At 39.4% G+C, this 14552-nt stretch overlaps 1 protein-coding gene and 1 long non-coding RNA gene across 23 annotated transcripts in view; one reads left to right on the plus strand and one right to left on the minus strand.

The window, feature by feature from the left end:
* AKAP6 (A-kinase anchoring protein 6) overlaps window positions 1-14552 on the plus strand; it is a 509527-nt gene that overhangs the window by 362168 nt on the left and 132807 nt on the right. The gene's annotated exons all lie outside the window — the stretch shown is intronic.
* Window positions 1-14552, minus strand: part of LOC102148005 (uncharacterized) — a 45242-nt gene that overhangs the window by 29798 nt on the left and 892 nt on the right. The window lies entirely within an intron of this gene.

Here is a 14552-nt window from a genome sequence, read left to right on the forward strand (position 1 = left end):
CAAGCCACGTCCCACATAAAATAGAGGAAGATTGGCACAGGTGTTAGCTCAGTGACAATCTTCCTCAAGCAAAAAGATTGGCAACAGATGTTAGTTCAGGGCCAAGCTTCCTCACATACACACACACACACACACACGAATACAGTTCTCTCTTAGGGCTGGTTCTCTAACTGCTAAATAACATATTGAAGACAGCAGTGCATTTAATACCAATATAAAATGACTTTGTTCCTCGCTGTCATCTTTTATTCCAACACATTTCTTTCTGTCTCAGAACTCCACTCGATCTGAGGTCCCAGTAGCCTTTAAATACCAAGTTGAAGAAACAGGTGAATCATCACATGAAATGTTTTATATTCTAGATTTGTCTGATTGCTTCCTCATGGTGTCTTGCAACTTTTCCTCTACTCCCTATTTCCTGTAAGCTGTAAATTTGGTCCAGAGGCTTGCTTGGATTCAGGTTAAACATTTTTGGCATGTGTACTTCGTATAGCATCTCATCATGTCGGGTTGTCCCTTATTTGTGATGCTAAAGTGGTGACAGTTAGATACCTTCTTTATAGAGATGAGATTTCCCTTATAATTAGCAGGTAATCTGTTGGGGGCAATGCTTTGACATTGTGTGAATATTCAGTTCTCCATCAAAGGTTCGCTTAATGGTTTTAGAATCCACTGATGATTCTTGCTGGAATCAATTATTTCTTTAGGGGTTGTAAAGTGGTAGTTTTCCATTTCTATTATTTCTTCCATATTTTTAACTGGCATTTTTTTTTTTTTCTGTAAAGCTTCCTCTCATCAACTTCAGATGAACTACAGTTCCTCTTTTTTTTTTTTTTATTTAAAGATTTTTTTTATTTTTTCCTTTTTATCCCCAAAGCCCCCCCGGTACATAGTTGTGTATTCTTCGTTGTGGGTTCTTCTAGTTGTGGCATGTGGGACGCTGCCTCAGCGTGGTCTGATGAGCAGTGCCATGTCCGCGCCCAGGATTCGAACCAACGAAACACTGGGCCGCCTGCAGCGGAGCGCGCGAACTTAACCACTCGGCCATGGGGTCAGCCCCCAACTACAGTTCCTCTTTTAAAAAGCAAGTGAAGTACCTAATTTTTCCTCTTTACTTTCCAATTTTTGGGGTAAGGAGTTAGTGTAATAGCCACCTTCAGGAGTGACACTTTTTTTCTTTCTCTCATTTGAGTATAATTACAGATTGATTTTTATTTATTCAATACACTAAAAAAATTACAATAATTCTTCTTTTTTGTGCTTAGATTGTCCAAAATTTGCCAAAAGGGAGCCTCTTCATGATGGTTTCTGTGTCTTTTTGACATATCCCCACTAATCAAGGAATGCTTCTTTGCTTTCTGGCACAAGAAAATGTCCCATGCTCACTTTATTCTTTTCCTGCCCCAAACTTTTAAAAGGATATTTTAAATGATATCTTCAGCTCTTTTTGATAGAAACAAGCTGTACGAGACCCTGTCTTTGCCTCATTCATTCAGCAAATATTCATTTAGTAAGTACTTATTGAGTGTCTACTATGTGTCGGGAACATGCGATATCAAAATAAATCTGCCTCCTATCTTATTCTTGGGAAGCTTAAAATCTAATAAGATAGAGGAGTCATGAATATCTATAAGGTGGAAAGAGATACACGCTTTGTAATAGAGGAGCAGATCCTGTGTCCAGGGAATTCAGGTGACATGGGAGGTTATGAGCCTGGAGGAATGGTGGGATGTGGAGTTGCAGAAATAGAAGGAAGTTTGAGAAGCAGAGGTGGGAAAGCTGTGTACCTGGGAGGACCCGGTTGATGTGATTATAAGTGGGGTTTGCTATTAGTCAGTAAAAGAGGTCACAAAGGATACAGGGGAAGGTGGTCTGGGATCCAAGCATAAGTGGTACTTAAATACTGTGCTAAGACATTTGAATTTTATTCTAAAGAAAATGGCACCCACTAAATGTCTTTTGTTCTTTGTTGCTTTTATTTTATTTTTAAATCAGAACAATGATATGACTGAAGATATGCTATAGGAAACTCACAGAGAGAGCTTTTCTCATATGGGCCATCATAAGGGGAAACGTAATCATGCTGCTGTACGGTGGATGTTGAACAAGCTGGCGAGTAGTGGATATGATGACTCAAATTCAAGGGTACCTGCTATTCCTGTGATTACCAACAGCAGATCACCAAAAGAGTTTTAATGTCACTTCATAACAAGGGTTGGTTCAACTGCCCAGAACCATGAGAAATTCCATGCAGCGCACATATCTTTCTCCCAAGCACAGAACTACTTCCTTCTTTGTTCCTTCTCCAAATTTTGACAGAGTTATGCCTTCAGATATCAACTTACATGGTCATCTTTAATTATGTAAGCCACAGAGGAAAATAAAAAGACCTGGCCAACCAAATGGTGCTGAAAATTCAAGGCCTAGAAACTCATCCTGAAATGAGACTTCTTAGGCTCTTATTTTGAGGCTACTTACTGTTGTTCTTGATACTTATTACAACTTTTGTTATTTATTTTTCCATCTTAATTTAACATATCATGTGAAAGATGAGACAAGCTACCCTAGGCTGTCACATCAAGAATCATAAGGAATAACTTCTAGCCTGGATATAGCAGAGGGTATAAATAGTTAAATCAGAAACAAGAACTCCAAAATCATTGGGTCTAAAGCCATTCTGTGTGAAGAAAAGCAGCTCCAATAATACCTAATTGCGTTATAATTGGTGTTTATATCTTGACAGTCATCCACAGAACAGATTCTTTTTAAGGGCATGAAACATCTCATGCTTCCATCCTAAATGGAAGAAATAAAATTCAAAGAAAAATTCTTGGCATTTCAAGAGGTAAATTGCTCCATCCCTCTCCCCTTTGATAATTGACAGCCCAATCAGATGGGTTTTGGAGTCTCTGTGAACTCATCTTAGGGGGTTTGGCTATTTATCAAGCATTTTCATTTTCCCTTAGTTCCTTGTGATTTGAACTTTCCTATCCTAACTGTTATATGTTGTTCAACTGTTCTTACCTACTGTGACTAAGAATTCTGCTTCCCACTATGGCCTGGAATGTGACATATTTTCCCCATGTCTTAGGTCAACTGAGTCTTTTATCTCCGGGGTTAAAGTATCATAGAGACCTGCTAAAATTAAGCATCATAACTTTAAATTAAAATGTGTAACATAAAGGCTTAATAGCCCCCAGGAGTTTTCTTGTTTACAATTCTTAGACAAACCCAATCTATTTCTTCAGCTGAAGGAATCTCAGGAGACTTTGGTCAAAGCATCCCTTTTAAGGGTATTTATCCTGCCACAGCTCAGGAATTCTCTTGAATGCCACCATTCACATCTTACCTCTCAGACTGGCAGCCTGAGGTGTTTGTCAGCACTGGCCAAGGAGCTCTGCTTTCTACACAGACATCACCTCTCCTTCAAGCCTCCTACTGAGATTGTTCATGAGCCTTCCCTCAACAACTCACTAATTCCTTAACTCATTCAACACACGATTTTCTGGGCCTTGGAGATACAAGCATGAACAAGAAAGATGAGGCCCCTGCTCTTGTACAACTTACATTTCAGCGCGATATGGATCAGAAAAAGCAGCCATGCAAATAAGGCGAAAAAAATCATTCAGTCAAATAAATATAATTGTAAGATATGGTAAATATTAGGAAGAAAATAAGTAAGACCTGAGTGAGAGAATAATAGAAGATACTTAGATAAGATGTTCAGGGAAAGAAGTAACATTTAAACTGAGAAGTTGAGACCTAAAGGATATGAAGGTGATAGCCATGTGAAGAAGAAAGGAGGAAAATTCTAGATGGAAGAAGTAGCATGTTCAAGGTGAGAAGGAACAAGGTTCATTCAAGGAATTAAAGAATTGTAGTGTAGCTGGAATGAGTGGGGAAGGGTGAGAGCAGCTCAGGGGGAGTGATGGACAGTGAAGGCCAAACAAGGCAGGCCCCTGAACACTGGTACCCAAGGAGAGATATGACTGCAACGCACTGGTGGAGGTCGAGGTCAGATCTTTCGTTTAAATAGGTTTTGAGCATAGCATCTAATACCTATCATTGTGTTGTCAGTAAGGGAGAAATATAGAATAATGGAAATGTAGAATAATAATGGAGCAGTCTTTGTAAAAATTTATCTGCTTGGGACAGGGAAATGTTTACGAATCCTTTTATAACTAGTCTTTCAGCTCAGGAGATAGCAATAGTTCATTTTTTCACTCTGCTTCTAAAATAAAGAACAGAAGAAGATATAACTGAGGTAAGCAAGAGTGAGGAGAAAGCAGGATGATACAATTTTATTTAACCTATCCCTTACTTAGAATAGCAGTATGCCTACTGGGTAGGAATCAAGCTATTGAAGAGGAAAAAAAATGTGTACTTGTATTTCTTTTTCAGTTTCTTCCAAATAAAACAACAAAAAGCTAGTGAGTATTTTCAAGAACAGCTAAGCAACAAGCCAACCTCTGTAAGCTCTAAGCAGCAGTGACGCTCAATCCATGTAGTCATAGGATGATACAAATGCCCGGCAATAGAAATTACTGTTGCAAAGTTTTGTGCAAGTGTGTGTGTGTGTGTGTGTGTATGTGTGTGTGTGTGTGGCTTTGTCATGGATCTACCAGAAAGCTCCTTTAATATTTGGTGAACATGTCGGAAGGAGGGAAGAATTATTGGGTATTGTCTTAGTCTGTTATAACAGAGTAACATGGATTGGGTGGCTTATAAACAACAGAAATTTATTTCTCATAGTCCTGGAGGCTGAAAAGTCCAAAATCGAGATGCCAGCAGATTCATTTTCTGTTGAGGGTCTGCTTCCTGGTTCGCAGACAGCCGTCTGTGTCCTCACATGGCAGAAAAGCAGGGGAGCTCTCTGGGGTCTCTTTTATAAGGGTCTTAATTCCGTTCATGAGGACTCCACCCTCATACCCTAGTCACCTACCAAAGGCCCTGCCTCCTGATACCATCACACTGGGGTTTGAGTTTCAACATATGGATTTTGAGGGGACACAAACATTTAGTCTACAGCAAATAGGTTTGAGTTTTAGTTTGGGTTCTAGAGTTTCATTTTTGAGAATATTGCAACTTCAACCTACAAAAGAATTTTGTTTAAGAACATTCCGTTTTGGGTTCTGTGGGCACTGTTGTGACAACCATTATTCACACTTATCGTACACTCTTTCTTTTTCCCTCACTCTTCCACTCTGCTTTTATTCTGCCCCTTCCACTTTCTTCCTGTTGAGTTTCCTTTCCAGTTGACATGCATAAGCTCACTTCTGAGGCTCTTCGATCTTCTCTGGCTGTACAAATTGTGGCCTGGTAGGAAATCCCAGTCTTCTCCTGATCACATGGTCTTCTCCCGCCTGGTACCCAGACCCCTAGGAGCAGGGCCAGGATGAGTCTGAGGTGTAGATGAGGGAGGTGGACACCCAAGATGTGGGGGTGCTTTTCCAGGTTCTCTTCACTCGTGCTGAGAAAATAGATTTCCACCCATAACCTTTCTTAAAATTGTCTTGTAGATTCATGCATTTCAGTCTTTAAGTGAAGAATATTGAAATTCATGAACTTGGAGATGGGTACTATGTCAAGATGTTAATGGCTGTGAATATTTCACATAAATTAGTGTATCAGATGTCTTTTTAATTCTAACAAGAGTGGGGGATGCGGGAGTGGACAAAGGTAGTGGGAGCTTTTGTGTGGAGGCTATTGCACATGGCTTTGAGATTTACTCGAATATTCTTATCCGATATTTGTGGTCTTTGCCTTACTCATAGAAAGCATCATTTGCTTCACTAGAATTTCCCAATTAAACACAATTATCTGTCTTTACATTATTATGACTTTAGCAAATTGATTAATAACTAATATGTTGAAAAGCAAAGGACTTTTCCTAGAAAAATGTTTTTGATATTTCCTACAAATATGATTTTAAATAACCTATGTAGTGCAAGTTTTAAAATTATTCTTTTGATTTTCTTTCTTTTCTTCATCTTCAAATACTTGCCATTTATCAGTGAATCACATCTCAGTATAATATCTAGATAAAATGTTTTTTCCCTCCTTTTAAATACTTTTATATTCTCGTCTGTTTTTATGGCATGTTACTGCATGTCTCCAGGGGCACAGAGCATTTTTATTTTCAAGTAAATTTATATTAGTTACAGTCTCCAGCTGTTTTAGATATAGGATCATTTCCTGTCGGTACTGTTTCCAGGACAATTCTTTTTTCCCCCTCACAAAAATGAAAAATGTAATTTAACAAAGACATCCTATAATTGCCTTCATATCTAGCAAGGTATCTAGCAATCTAAATACCTATTTTATTTAAAACATCTGGCTACATAATATCTAATGATTGACCAGGGCTATATCATCCTTGGGAAAGGCAGCTGCTGCCATTTTTATTTAATTTATAAGGAACCAAAAAAATGTCTCCTTAATATTGAATCTTTTGCCACTACGTCATATGTGAGGTTTTTTTTAAATGAGAATAGCTTACCTTTTTGGTGCTTACAATTAATTTAGTCTTTTTCAAATTGGGAAAGACCATTCTTTTAAAAATCACTGGAAACATTCTGCAAGAACAGTAAGCTTTTGTTTTATGTATCAAAGTATCATAGTAAAAATGGTGGCATGTTGCTCTACTCATATAACTAGCCTCACACTGGAATCACATTTTAATTGCCAAGTTCTTTTTTAGAACCATTTGCCTGTAGAGCATTTTCTTTTCATTTATAATAAAAACGTAGTCTTTTTTACTGTGAAGTCGTTCTGCTGGTTAGAGCAGTCACTTGATATTTTCTTATTTTTCAGAACACTCATGGAGAAAGATGGCAGCTTCTATAAAAGCTCTTTGTCTTAGAGGTGATACTGAGTGCTACTTGTAGAGGAACTGATTTGTAAACTCTATTTATTGTTCATGACCCTTGGAGCCCAAGATAAAGTGTTTAACTTTTAATAGATCATATCAATTTAGGCTCAGCTGAGTGCCAAAAACAAAGACACCCAGGCTTACAACAGTGTGTCTAAATGAGAAAGTTTACCTTTTCTAGGGTAGTAATCAAAATATTCCTTTTTGGAACACTAAGAGTATGAAAGGGAAATGATTATGGTTCCCTACTGACATGCTGTTATGATTGACAGGAAAAACCAACATGCCTGCCACCTGAGACATCTTGTTCAGGAACTTTCTGGAGGGTAGTAAATTGGTGTTGGCACAAACACAAAAAAATAAAATGACTTGATTCAGCACTTTTCAATTCTAAATCCCCAAACACTAAAGAAAGAGGTAAATATTCATCAAATGATCAAAATTTATATTGATTTTTATTCTACATTAGCAGCTCAAAGTCGAGATTCTTGACAGGGTGGATGTCGGTTTGAATGATTCTCTTTGAAATGAGGATACAGGCACTGAGCTGAGTGCTGCTGTGCATTCCTGAACCATAGGCCCTGATTATTAGAACCCTAGGAGGCTAAATTTTTAAAAGAACAGTATAAAGGCACATTTGTTCAGTTGTGTTTTGATAACTAAATTGTTATTATTAGTATGTAAAGTAATTCTTGTTGTTCCTGCTTCATTTCTTTCTTTCTATCGCCATCTAAGGACAACTATTTTATAGAATTTCAAAGGAGCTGGAGTGCACGTTGCAGTCATAGAGTTAATAGCAGCTTTTGCCAGCATAATTGTACTTGAGACGGAACTGCCAGTCCTGCAGGGCAAGAGAAGCTAAGATTGTATCTTCATATTATACATCTTTAATTTTTAGTTCCTGCCGGAAAGTAAATAAGGATTTGCTGTAGTAAAATTTGGAAGATGGGAATAAGGACGCGGCGGTAGAATATAAACATAGACCTGATGCCTGTGTCATTGTGCAGAGATTTGCTAAGGGAACAGTGAGGGAGAAGCATCGAAATTCTAATCATCCCCTCCAGTCCACACAGTGCAATCATACTCCCTTCCCACCCCAGCTCGTGACATAAAATGCTGAATTTTTAATGACTTTAACTACTCGCATTACAAAGAGGAGGAGGCTGCGGGCGAGTGAGGCTCTCCGCAATTGCGATGACGGGGCGCATTTGTTCTTCATGTTTGCTAGGTGGAGGTGGTGGGCGTTGTTTTTAATAAGCATCTCATCTATCATTTAAATGGAGGAAGAAGACATTTTTCTTTACACGCAAACAAATACAGAAGAAATAAGGAAAATAGCATTTGTGTTAATTTTTCCACTTTGTTTAAATGCTTACCGTGTAACAAATATCATTAAGGATATAGCTTTAAAATTGAATTTCCTGAACATTAGAGTGAACATTTTTAATGGCTTGCAAACAGCATCAAGTCAATAGAAATAAAGATGACCTTTGAAAGATACAAATATGATATTTTTACTTAAATCAGTTATCTTTCACAGTTGTCCTGATTTAAGATATCCATGAATATAAATAAACCTTGAGAATCTAAGGCTAGGTTTTCTGGAGCTGCCAATATGGTCATAGAAGTTTTGTATCCTAATGTACAAAGATTAGTATACATAATAGTCTTCACTGAGTATAACACTGATGTAGCTTTAAGATTCTTGTTAAATTTTTGATATATATTTAATTTTTAACAATGGGAAAATATTTATATTTTAAAATACTTTTGTAAGACTTTTATTCAATGATAATGAGGACATTCTGACAAACTTAATAATTGTTTCTTTGGCAACACTTGACGTGTAACATTGGTCTTACCCCAGAATGAATATTTTAGCTCCTATTATTTAGTATAACTTTTCTGTAATTCTAGGTTCTGTTTTCCCTGAGGGCAGTCACCATGTCCCACCCAGGTTTGTATCTTGTACAATATCTTACACATAAGAGACACTCAAGATACATTTGTCAAATGAATAATTGAAGGCCCGTAATCAACTGTATTCCAAAGAAATGCATTGCTCCCTAGTCCTGTGACTGTGCTCCCACTCTGTAGGAGAAGGAAGCCTTGGTTCTCCATCAGCCATGCGTGCGGGACTGAAGACCAACGTGAGCTTCTTGGCCTTGGCCGTTGTCATGCCAAATGTTGTTTGTATTTAGCCAGAAAAGAGCTAATCATGGATATGTGACTAAACGTCTTTAGATAATTCATTTCTGGACAAAGGAAATGCACTTTGAATTCAATCACAAAGGTGAGTTATTTCAGGAAATTATGAGACACCAACAATGAAGACAAAGCAAAAATGTATAAAAGAACCACGATCTTGGAGCAAAAAAACAAAACAAAACGCTGTAAAGGTGACAACTCTAAATCCTGGAGTGAGTATGGAGAACTCTGCCAAACAAAAGCATGGAGATTTCCAAGTGTAGATTCTAATCAACCCTGGAAGTCCTTGTCAGGGCCTGTGGGGATCTTGAGACCTGAAGATGTTTCCAGAAGAAGGAAGCAATCTGGGCCAGTTACATAAGAGGGATACTATGGGGAGGAGAGAGAGGGGAGGCATAGAAGTATTTGTATGAGGAAGAAGAGAAAAGGGCATGTGCTTAGAGATACTGCATCAAAGGTTAAAAAAAGACTGTGTAGTAAAAGTAGGAAAATATTCCCAAATCACAAAATTACAGAAAAAAAGTACAGTTCCCCCCATTATATTGCAGGATCCCCTGATCTTCCTGAGTTACTGTGGATTCTTCCAAAAACACACTGTGGCATTGTTAATGTCTCCTCCCCAAGCTCCAATGACTCCTTTTCATTTTTTTTAATGGAGAATCTGATTTTATTAGGCTAAAACAAGCTCCTATCCAGAAGACTTTTCTTTGTTTTTTAAAGATTGTCACCTGAGCTAACATCTGTTGCCAGTCTTCTTTTTTTTTTCTTCTTCTTCTTCTCCCCAAAGCCCCCCAGTACATAGTTGTATATTCTAGTTATGAGTGCTTCTGGTGGTGCTCTGTGGGATGCCGCATCAGCATTGCCTGATGAGCGGTGCCATGTCCGTGCCCGGGATACGAACCAGCAAAACCCTGGGCCACTGAAGCGGAGCGCATGAGCTTAATCACCTGGCCACGGGGCCGGCCCCCCCATCCAGAAGACTTAAAACTTAGTTTTAAAATGGATTGTGAGGATCACCAAATGAAGCCAATAGCTGAAGTTTCATTCTCTGTGTGTGTGACCATCGTGGTTGATTTCTAATATAATATGTGACATATTAGATATTACAGATCACCCTATTAGCTGAATAAAACATTACCAAATGATTCTTGAATTAAAGAAGCTTTTCTTTTTCCTCCTTTTTTTCCTAGAGAAAAGTAAATAAATTATGTATTTCAATAATTTTCTTTTCTGTCAAAGAAAAAGTAGTCTCCTTTCTAAGGGAGAATGAATCCAATGATTTTAAAAATCAAGTGAGGTTACAGCCTTCAAACTATCTGTTTTGTTTCTTTGTACATTTTAAATCATTTCAGATTTTCAAACTCAGTAAAATTTATTCAGCCAGTTTATGTAGAGTGCCTGTCACATACCCTGTGCTGTGCTGGGCTGGATGCTGGGGATACAGCAGTGAATACATAAAGTCCCTGCCCTCATGGGGACTTCAGTCCACTGGGGGAAGATGGACAATACAAAATAAGTAACATATTTTGGTGAGATATGGTAAATCTGTGTGAAGGAGGAGGGGGATTCGTGGTGGTGGGGGTGAGTTGAAGTTTTAAGTAGGAGATCAGAGAAGGCCTGAGTGAGAAGATGACATTTCAGCAAAGACCTGAGGGAGGTTAGAGACTGACCGGTCATGCAAACAAGACCAAATGCCCCCAGGGTGTGCCCCCCAGCCCTGCTGGAGCAGATGGGGATAGACTGAGGACTGAGGACTGACTGCTGGCATGGGGAATGTGGCATGGGGAGGGTGTTCAAGAGAAAAGAGGAGAGGAATTGGACATAGTGAATATAGATAACACTTGTAAAAGTGATTTTGCTGTAACAGAGAACAGAGAAATGGAGCTTTAGCCAGAGGATAGGTGTCAATTGGTGTCTAGGGATTATTTGTTTTTCCTCACCATGGGAAAAACTACAGCATTTCTTTTGCAAATGTGCTAATGAGAACAGTACAGTAGAGAGGAAAAAGTTGACGCAGGAGAGAAAGCCGATTAGCCTCGGGGGTGATAATCTTTGCGTAGATAAGAGGTGGTCCGGTGCACAAGTGAAGGGGGTTGGTCTTAGATAGAAATATGGACAGTTTCCATGGAACCAGGAGGGAAGGAAGAGGACGTGGATCCAGATGCAAGTGGGCGAGTAAACATGGTGGGAAGCTGTGAAGTACAGCGTGAGTGAGCAGGCAGACCTACAAGCATATGAGTTAAGAAAGAATCAAACGAACTTTAACATTCTCAGGATGCTCAACCCAACAAAGGATGCTGGGATGTGCAGTGATAATGAAATAAATAATATTTCTTAACTAAATCAGTGCTTTTTAAGGAAAGGATAAAGCCTGTGTCTCTATGTGATTATAAAAATGATTGCGTGTTTAATCCCTAAAGGTTGTTAGAATGACTAAAATTTATCCCCCCCAATTTTTATGGGCTAGCTATTTTGTTATTAGACACAATATCAGAGGGATTAGATGGCTGAGTAATTTTTCAGGCCCTGAAGTAGATCACTGAATTTGGATCACTATATACCAAGCCAAATTTAAATAAAAGATTTTAGAACATTGTGTCTTGCGTTCTGATTAAATTGTTAATTTGTAGTCTAAATTTGAAGAGGAGTATCTCTAGTGATTCAGGCTCTAGGTGCATACAAAATAAAGGGGGGACGTGCTCCTGATGAGAAGCAGCACAGCAGTTGTGTTAAACCTCGGGTGAGAAGGCAGGGTTCTAACTTTATCGTGTGTACTAGTCAATCTCCCAGGCAGCAATAACGACGTATCACAGACTGGGCGGTGTAAACAACAGAAATTTATTTCTCACAGTTCTGGGCGCTGGAAATCCCAGATCCAGGTGTTGGCAGGTTTGGTTTCTGGTGAGCCCTCTCTCCTTGGCTTGCCGACAGCCTTCTTGCTGTGTCCTCAAACGGCCTTTTCTCTGTGCGCCCACTCTTCACCTTCCTTTAAGGACAGCAGTCCTATGGGATTAGGGCCTCACCCTTGAGACTTCATTTAACCTTAATTATCTCCTTAAAGACCCTATCTCCAAATATAGTCACATTGGGGTGTTAGGGCTTCAATGTCTGAATGTGAGGGGACGGGACACAATTCAGTCCATAACATTATGTTAAAGTTTACTAGAGGTACAAAGTACTAGATTTTCTAAGGCATTCGCACGGTTTGGGATGCTGGGCTTCTGGCCTGAGGGAAACTGTTGATTCCCTTCTCAATGCCACATTCTCAAAGTATACCAGGAGGTAGGAGCTTTAGGAGCATATTTGGACTAACCCATCAGATGACTATCTTGCCATGGCAGAACAAGGGAGATGGAGGAAGATTAAGGCCATTGTAGAAATAATGACATTTTCTGTTGTCACATCATTAGACAGTACCCAAATTCCCTAACGTGACATCTGCCACAGTCTATCCCCTTCTACTTTAGCCTCTTTGTCCAAATGCCCCAAAGCTCCAGCCATCATTCTCTAAACATACTCCAGCCACCAGTCTCTGAACATGCCACGTCCTTTCATGACCCTGGGCCTCGGAACAAATGAGTTACTCTGCCTATAAATATATCCATCTCCTTCACCTGGCAAAGTCATGCCCATCTTCCCAGATCTGGCTCAAATGCCACCTCTATCAAGCTTTTACTGCCCATTCCTCACCTTCGGAAAATTAGTTGTTATATTTCACATTCACCCCTACTATCATTTCACTTGGTACACTTGTAGTTGTCCGTTGGCGTAGCTCTTTCCTCCACTACACTGCAATCCCTTGGGAGAAGGGACTATGTTTTGTTCTTATTTGTACCCACAGTCCCTGGTGCAGTTCCTGACATGTGATAAATGCTCAGTGAACATATGAGCAGTAAATGGATGGATGAATGCATGTACGACTCATTCAGTCAACAGTTATTTACTGAGCTTCTAAGATGTTCCAGATATTGCCAAGGTGCTGGGAATATAAAATGGCAAAGGAGACAGAGAGACACAGACCCTTTAGAAGCTTGGCGTCTGGAGAGAGAGACAGAAAAAGTGTAAGCTAGCAAATACGAGAATTTTAAATTGTGATATGTGCTGTGAAGGAAATTAACATTGTTCTGAAATAGAGAAAAATAGAATGGGTCTACTTTTGATGGGGGGGGGTTCAGAGAAGGGCTTTCTGAGATGTAAGTCAGCTAAAAGCTGAAGCATGAAAAGACATTAGCAAGAGAATGTTCAAAAGAAAGAGAACAGTATGTGCAAAGGTCCTGAGACAGGAAAGTGGACTTTTTAAAGAACTGAAAGAAAGCAAGGATGATAGGGGCATGGTGATCAAAGGAAGACAAGTAGACAAGGAGGTCTGAAGTAGGCAGGAACCAAATCTCTGGGCCATGGAAGAAGTTTGTTTTTCAGATCTGAATGCAGTATGAAACCGACTCATGGTTTCATATAAAAACCACTCTGATCACTGTAAAGGAAGACTGAGGGGCAGAAATAGGCCAGGGGAGATATCAGTTAGAAGATAATTGCTGCACTGTAGGGGAGAGATGATGAAGGCTTGGATCAGGCTGGCAACAGTGCAGATTGGGGAGACAGACTGGAGAGACATTTTGGAAGAGGAATCAACAAAATTTAGGGAGTAATTGGCTATAGGAAATGGAGAAGAGGAGTCAAGGCTGACTTCCAGGTTTCTGACCTGAGCACCAGATGGCGCCACTTTTTAAAAAGGAAAGGCCCAAGTACAGAAAGTTTCGGGGGAACGTGATGAGGGTGAGAATGAAGAGTTCTGTTTTGAACAATCATGCCTAAAGTAAATCCAACTAGTAAGTTGAGATGGTATGTTGGATATATAAATGTGAAGCTCAGATGAGAGGATTGGAAGCCATTACTATATGGATGGCATTGAAAGCCATGGAAGACAGTATAAATAAAGAAAAGAGGTCTAGAATTAAGCCCTGAAACAACAACCACCAGTGATCTCAGCTGTGATTCAGAAAGATCAATCAATGAACCATCTATACAATGGATTTGGGGACTGAGGAGAATGATTCAGAATCCATAGCGTTAGGTCAGCCAAGGGGTAACGCATGCCTAGACTGGAGTAAGTGAGAACTGATCCTTTTTCTCTTCTTATCGTACACTCTTTCCCATGGCAGTCTCATTTCGTCGCCTAGTGTCAACTCTTGCCTCTAGCTTTATACTTCAGTCTTAATATTTCCTCTTGCTTGCTGAACTCATTCTGGATTTCCCACCAGTACCTCAAACCAAAAGACTCAAATCCAGTTCATTTGTTCCATCCACCCTTCTTGCTCTTTTTTTTTTTTAAGGAAGATTAGCCCTGAGCTAACATCTGCTGCCAATCCTCTTTTTGCTGAGGAAGACTGGCCCTGAGCTAACATCTGTGCCAATCTTCCTCCACTTTATATGTGGGACACCTACCACAGCATGGCTTGACAAGAAGTGTGTA

The sequence above is a fragment of the Equus caballus genome, chromosome 1, assembly GCF_041296265.1.
Source record: "Equus caballus isolate H_3958 breed thoroughbred chromosome 1, TB-T2T, whole genome shotgun sequence".
Classification (NCBI taxonomy): domain Eukaryota; kingdom Metazoa; phylum Chordata; class Mammalia; order Perissodactyla; family Equidae; genus Equus; species Equus caballus.